The sequence below is a fragment of the Ceratotherium simum genome, chromosome 16, assembly GCF_057802395.1.
Source record: "Ceratotherium simum simum isolate JZ-2026a chromosome 16, ASM5780239v1, whole genome shotgun sequence".
Classification (NCBI taxonomy): domain Eukaryota; kingdom Metazoa; phylum Chordata; class Mammalia; order Perissodactyla; family Rhinocerotidae; genus Ceratotherium; species Ceratotherium simum.
The window spans coordinates 14,360,139-14,367,563 of record NC_141915.1 but is presented as its reverse complement, the minus strand read 5'-3'; positions in this window follow the sequence as shown (position 1 = coordinate 14,367,563).

Genomic DNA, 7,425 nt, shown 5'->3' with positions numbered 1-7,425 from the left:
GGTTTGTGTCCGGTATCTTTAGGAGAAAATAACAGTGTTCATTAAAAACTTGAAGAAAAATGAATGTATTTATATGACACATGGACTGTTAGTTGTTCTGCAGTAATTGTTTTCACCCTCATTATTGGTAACAACACTCGCTGTAACCACAAATATAACACATCAATAAATACAAGCCATTTTTCAGACTTATTTTCTTCATTTCTCATTAATTATCATTTAACAATATTGGCTCTTTCCTCCCTTCTAAAACACTCTCATGTCTTATCTTCTGTGTGATCACATTGGTTCTCCTGATACTTCACTGGCCATTCATCCTCAGTAACTGTGATTGGTTTCTTCTCTAACAGTATCATATATTGGTGTTTCCTTGGGCTTTTACCTAAACACTGTTCTCTTACAATTCTACATATACAACCCTGAAAGAGCTCCCCTATTCCTATGGCATCAATTACCATCTAAATCTCATGGGTAAACTTCTACCACCTTCAGAACCGTATAATCAATTGCTTGATGATTATCTCCCCACGGAATATCACAAGCATCTTCAACTCAATAGATCCCAAATGAAACTCATGATCTCACCCTGCACTACTCCCAATCCATTCCTCCAAATGTCTCATATCTCAGTAAAAGAAATCCAGGCTCGAGTCATAAACCCAAGAGTTTTCTTTCATTTTCTCCTGTCTGTCACTATTAACATCCAATCTATCAAGTCCTATAGTTCTATCACTTAATTCTCTTTCTCATTCATCCACTGCTATCCCAACTCTCACTACCGTGGACCAGGATAACATCATAACTTGTCTGTACTATTGGAACAGCTTCTTAATTTATCTCCTTGCTTCCATGCTTACCCTTATTCAATCTTCACACTCTGGCATTCTAAGGTGAAAATCTGATCATCATTCTCCTTAAAGTCTTCCTGGATTCTTATGGCTTTTAAGATAAAGGCAAAATTCCTTTCAAGGGCACAAAAGGTGCTTCATGACCTGACATGTCTACCTTGTCTACCTCCACAGCTTCATCTGGCCCCATAATGATACACACATTCCACTCTCCATCAATGCTAGACTTAAAAGTCACAATTTCTTGCCTCCAACCTTTCGCACTTGCTGTTCCTCTTGCCTAGCATCTTCTTCCCTCTGCTCCCTCTTCACCTGGCTTGCCCCTACTTATCCTTCAGGTATAGTACATGTCACTTACTCAGCTAAACCTCCCCTTACCCTAGACCAGGTGAGGGTCTATGGTTTCCACTGCTACGTTTCCACAGCATCCTGTGCTTGTCCCCATAGCACTCAATGCTTAAGGGATTATCTATTTATAGCTGTCTTTCCTACCAGATTGTAAACTCCATGCAGGAAAGGTCCTGTCTGCCTCATGACTGTAGCAGTGCCAGCACCTGCCACAGCACCTGGATGTAGCTGAGGTTTCATAAATATTTCCTGGCTGTGCTTCAGGATGAGACAAGCATTTACTCAACTTTAAATACACCAAACTCCTGGTAAGTTGGAATATCTACTAACAAAACCTCTCAGAACAAGAACTCACTAGTTTTCACACTTTGTTACAGAATTCCTGGATGTAACCTCGGACTCATGGAAAATGCTAGACTACCTCAACCACACTACTCTTTATCCTAAACAGACAACCCAGTATACACAGCCATACTGTCACTTTTTCCTTGTGTTGATATCCGTAAGATTCAGTGATATTACTGTGAAAAAAATAAATCTGATGGGGAGGTTTAGTAATTTTGGGAGAAAAGGAAAAAATAAAGATAATTACTACCCTTGAGACCTCGCTCCACTTCTTCTCCAGATACCCATACCTCAAAGTGTGCCTCAGAGCTGACTAAGAAAGCTAAGGAGGAGCATTAAGGGATATGAGAAGTTCCTTCCCTAAAGAAACATAACCTACTTCAACTGCTGGGATTTTCACCCTGCTGGTGTTGTTTAATTGAGCCACATTAATAATTTTTTACATGTGGACATAATATGCTGGTGTTGCAGTAAAGAAAAGCATCAAGTGAAGTTTCATACACCTAATTTCTCAGAATTTTTCTCCCCTGAGAAATGAGCAGGCCCCATCTCTGGTGTCAGGAGTCTCACTAGGAATCACAAACCACAGAGCCAGCCCTCGCAGATGCTGCGAGGCATACGAGCTTCAGCTGCTCCATTGATGATGCCTGTCATCTTCACTTGGTGAATCAGCAGTTCTCAGTCTGGACTGCACATAAGAATCACAAAGTGCAGTGCTTCTAAAAATTTAATTTACGTATGAACTACCTAGGGCCCTGTTAAATGCTGATTCTGATCTAGTAGGTCTACGTGGTGCCTAAAATTCTACATTTTACAAGCACAGATGTTACATTTGGTAATGCTGATTCTGCTGGTCTGTGGACCACACTTTGAGCAGCAAGGACATGCAATACATTTTTAAAATGCATATTACTGCACCCCCCCCAATAAATGTAATCAGAATCTCTAGGGAGGGGGAGCCTATCAAAGTATTTTAAAGTTCCTTACGTAATTCAAATATATAGTCAAGGGTTAAGAACCTCTACATTAAATGCCTGCCTCACAGAGATGTCTTGTGTTGAAATGACATAATTTTATGAGATTCATTACACAGTAATATTTATGAATGCTATCATTAATAAAAAGACTAATATACTGGTGAACATCAGTTAAAATATTTCTAGAATGTGAAGAAATCTTGGGAGGCTGAGAGATGGAGAGGATGAGGTTATCATACCTGAAAAACCATCCTGCAGAATATCATACAAACTGGGAATCAAGATCCTCAGGTTGGAAGGACCTAAGTGACCAGCTCATTCACCCTCTGCCCAACTTACCCAGTGTGTCTGAGGGTGACTACAGGATCCTGACCAGAGATTCTGCTCCCCTTTATTCACTAAGACATGTGAAGTAACAGCCTCTGTAGTCATCACCTGTGTCTGCCATATCCCTTCTCACATCTCCTACTCTACACATCCCTGGGCCTAAGGGACCCTGGATCCCAGAAGAGTCTAGATCCTGCAGGAACACATTAAAGACAAAGTAATTACCCAGGACCTCTCTAGGACAAATGCTCTCAGAGACCTGGAGCAGCGACTGATTGCCATCACTGATCCCACCTGACTGTAATTTGAGGGAAGGTGGGGATGGAGAGAAGCTCATGTATGGATGTAATCACTGCCTGTTTAGGGAATGGACAGTAGTCCTGTGGGGCTGGAGCCTATATTTTGGGAGGTGAAGGAATATGGTTGGAAAAGCCACAAAAACAAGCAGGGACCAGACTGTGAATATCCTAAAATATATTAGAGTGCAGGAATTTAGGCTTTATCCTGTGAGAAACAAGAAGCCCCCAGGAGTCTTTGAGCAGAGTACCATGAAAGACATATATTTTGGAAAGATTCCCAGGGTGGCAGAATCACTACAACCCAATTCCCCATAAACATACCCCAGAGGAGAGATAAACCTGCAGTTAACAAGGATTATACTTCTGTGACCAAACCACATGTAGATATATGGAAAGGACAAGAATAAGAGAAAAGATAAACTCTCCCAGATCATGTTCAATTCTTCCTCAGGCCAAGATAGAAAAGAAACCTAGATTTGCATCCCATTGAGGTAAGACTAGCTTCTTACCTCTGTAGAAAAACCTTAATAGCACCCCACTACCATCGTCATCTCTAGTACTCTCCATATGTGTCAGATTATGTTCTAGTCTCTAGCTCTTCCTTACTCTGCAATTGATCACAAGGCCATAGCTAACATTTGTAACTCCTTCTTCCATATCTAGTCCATGTTCCCTTTGTCATCATCTCAGCTGGACGGGGTTTGTTATATTCAACCTTCATTCCTTGGGAGTCTGAATCCTCAGTGTTATTGCCTTTATCGGGTTGCTATAGTTTCCATCAACTTTTACTAAGTACTACCCCACAAAATCTCCTGGATATCAGGCATGGTCATTCCTTTCCTCATTATGTAGAGAAATCCAATTTTCTATTGTTAATTTGGATTGAATTACCCCAGACAATATGGTAACTCCTTTTTTTTTTTTTTTAAAGTGAGAAACATCAGCCCTGAGCTAACATCCATGCCAATCCTCCTCTTTTTGCTGAAGAAGACTGGCCCTGGGCTAACATCTGCGCCCATTTTCCTCCACTTTATATGGGACGCCACCACAGCATGGCCTGACAAGCAGTGCCTCAGTGCGCGCCCGGGATCCGAACCCGGGCCACCAGCAGCAGAGCACGCGCACTTAACTGCTACGCCACAGGGCCAGCCCCTAGTAACTGCTTTGTTTTCCTGTTGGTTCAGTGACATAAAGAACCTAAAATGGCCAAGTGGCAGCCTCAGCTTCCAGTAGAATAGAACCATTGAAGCAACCCTGGTAGAAGCATTCCTCCCTTGGGAACTGTGTCAGACACTTCTTGTGCACCACTTCAGATTCTCTCAGACATCCGCTTTAATCCAGCCAGAGTTGCAGTCACCACTTCTGCAGACTTAACCAGCTTCACATGGATACAATCTGACTGCATTACCTCAGGCCTGCTCCACCTGCTTCTTGCATCCTGGCATAGGGTTTCTCTGATTCCATGGAGTGGACTATCATGGGGAGCCAGCCTAACACTCATACATACATGGCCTGAAAGTATAAAGGAGTTTATGACCCACAAGCCAATCCTTAAATAACAGGTGTTCGGAGTTGACGAATACATGCTTCCCCTGTTTTCACTAAGGTAGGTAGTCCTGTGATGCGTTTCATCAAGGCTTATTCACCTGTAGTGGTGGCCAACTCAACAAGCCACCCCAGTATTGGCTCTCTCTTCTCTATTTACACCCCTCCATCCATCACTTCTCCCCATAATATTCCCAAAGAAACTACTAGCAAATAAAACTTTGTCTCAGCCTCTGCTTTTTGGGCAACGCGGGCTATGACAGAAAGTAAGATATCTCAACCAGCAGAACCCAAAATTGTGGGGGTAGGAAGCAAAAATTCCGTGAGTACATTATTTGATCTAATAATGAGAGAAGTCAGTCCTGCTACCACCCCTCGACTCCCAAACTCGTGAATTCATGGCTATGGGAGAAATGGCACCATATATGGGTTCCCAGTTCAAAGTATATATCATATTCTCTAGGAGAGTACACCAATCTTTCTGGATGTGATCTCCCAACTGGCACCACAACTGAATCTTTGATAGGCAGTAACTCTAAAGCTAGAAAATAACTTGCTATCATCCTCTGCATTCTCCTTTCATATACCTTCCAAGGGATTCCTCCACCTTGATTGATTTTTAAGCTGGAGACTCGCACACCCCTCCACTTGCTTGCTTCACAGAGTGGTGAGCAACAGAGATCTAAAGAATGAAGACAGGGAGAGGATACAGAAAGGAAAAGCCAGAGTGAAGACATGTTTCAGAAGGACAGGTCTGAGGAAATAAAGAGAGAATTAAAAGCAAATCATATATACACATATATGTAATATAATAAGAAATATGCAAGATTTTTATGAACAAATTTTTATAAAACTTTACTGAAAGACATAAGAGAAGATCCAAATAAACAGATATGCCATTTTCCTTAATGGCAAGATTTACTGTTATAAATATGTCTACTATCCCCAAAGTAATTCATAAATTTGATGCAATCCTAAGCAAAACTCCAACAGGATTTTTTTTAAAAAAGACTTTGAGGTGATATCTATAAGAATATCTAAGAAATCAATCAAAAAGTTAAAAAATAGGCCCATGCTTGTATGATTTATTTTATAATAAAAATGGTATTTCAAAACAGGAAAATGATGTGCTATTCAAGAGATGGCACTGGAATAATTAGCCATATATTTGAGAAATAAAAATAAAGTTAAACCCCTATGCCTCGCAACCTACACAAAAGTAACTTTCAAATGGATGAAAAGGCTAAATATATAAAATAAGACTACAAAAGAATAAGAAAAACACGTTAAAAACCTTGGTGTAAAATTTAACTCTATTTTTTCCAGATGCTTCCCCATGGCCCCAACACCATTTATTGAACAGGCCCTCCTCCCCACTGATTTCAGATGCTACCTTTATCACTAAGTTCTTTATATACTTGAGTCATTCTTGTACTTTAAATTCTGTTCTATTGGCCTATTCATGAACCAGTACCATATTTGGCATGAATAAGTACGCCTTGATAATATGTGTTAGTTTTAAAATATGTCTGCCATTTCTTTGACACTCTTTCCTTCAAATGGTGGAGCCTAATTCCCCTCTTCCTAAGTGTGGTCCATACTTAGTGACTCATTTCTAACAAACAGAATGTAGTAGAAGTGATGCAATGTGACTTCCAAGGCTAGGTCATAAAAAGGATAGCTTCCACCTGGCCAACTATTGGATTACTGGCTCTAGGGGAAGCCAGCTACCATGTCGTGAGGACACTCAAGCAGCCCTTTGGAAAGGCCCACATAGTAAGAAACTGAGGCCTCCTGCCAGCAGCAAGCATTCACCTGGCAGTCATGTGCATGGGCCACCTTGGAAGTGGGCCCTCCTAAGACCCCAAGCCACAGCTGCCCAGCCAAGGCACTCCTGAAATCTTGGCCCACTGAAACTGTGCGAGATAATAAATGCTTGTTGTAAGCCACTAATTTGTGGGGTAATTGATTATGCAGCAATACATAACTAATTTAAGTTTAAGGCTTTATAATAGCCAATATAACTATCCTCTATTGTTCTTTTTCAGAGATTTCCTGACTATTCTCATTTATTTTTTTATATAATCTTTAGTATCAGCTTGGCTTGTGTGTGTGTGTGTGTGTGTGTGTGTATCTGTGTACATGTGTACACAAACAGAAAGAAAAAGAAATTACATAAGTTACAAATTAATTTGAGAAAAATCATCTTTGTCTTCCTATCCAAGAAAATGATTTATTTTTCCATTTGTCTGTCTTCTTTTATGTCTTTCATTAGTAAAGTTTTCTGCATATACTGCCCACATTTATCATTTAGTCTTGGATATTTTTCTCTTTTTTTTTTTCCTATTTTAAATGGTATCTTTATCCATTTTACACTTTAACGGCTGTAGGTAATATAAATAACATCTACTGATGATTTCTGCATATTAAGTTTTCTATCCCAGTGCCTTACCAAATTATCTTATTTTTGCAGTAGTTTCTCAGTTGATTTTCTTAGGTTTTCCATATACAGTCATCCCTCAGTATCTGCAGGGGATTGGTTCCAGGACTCCCCGCAGACACCAAAATCCGCGGATGCTTAAGTCCCTTATGTAAAATGGCGTAGTATTTATACATAACCTACACAATACTCCCATATACTTTGTCATCTCTAGATCACTTATAATACCTAATACACTGTAAATGCTATGTAAATAGTTGTTATACCATATTGTTTAGGGAATACTAATGGGAAAA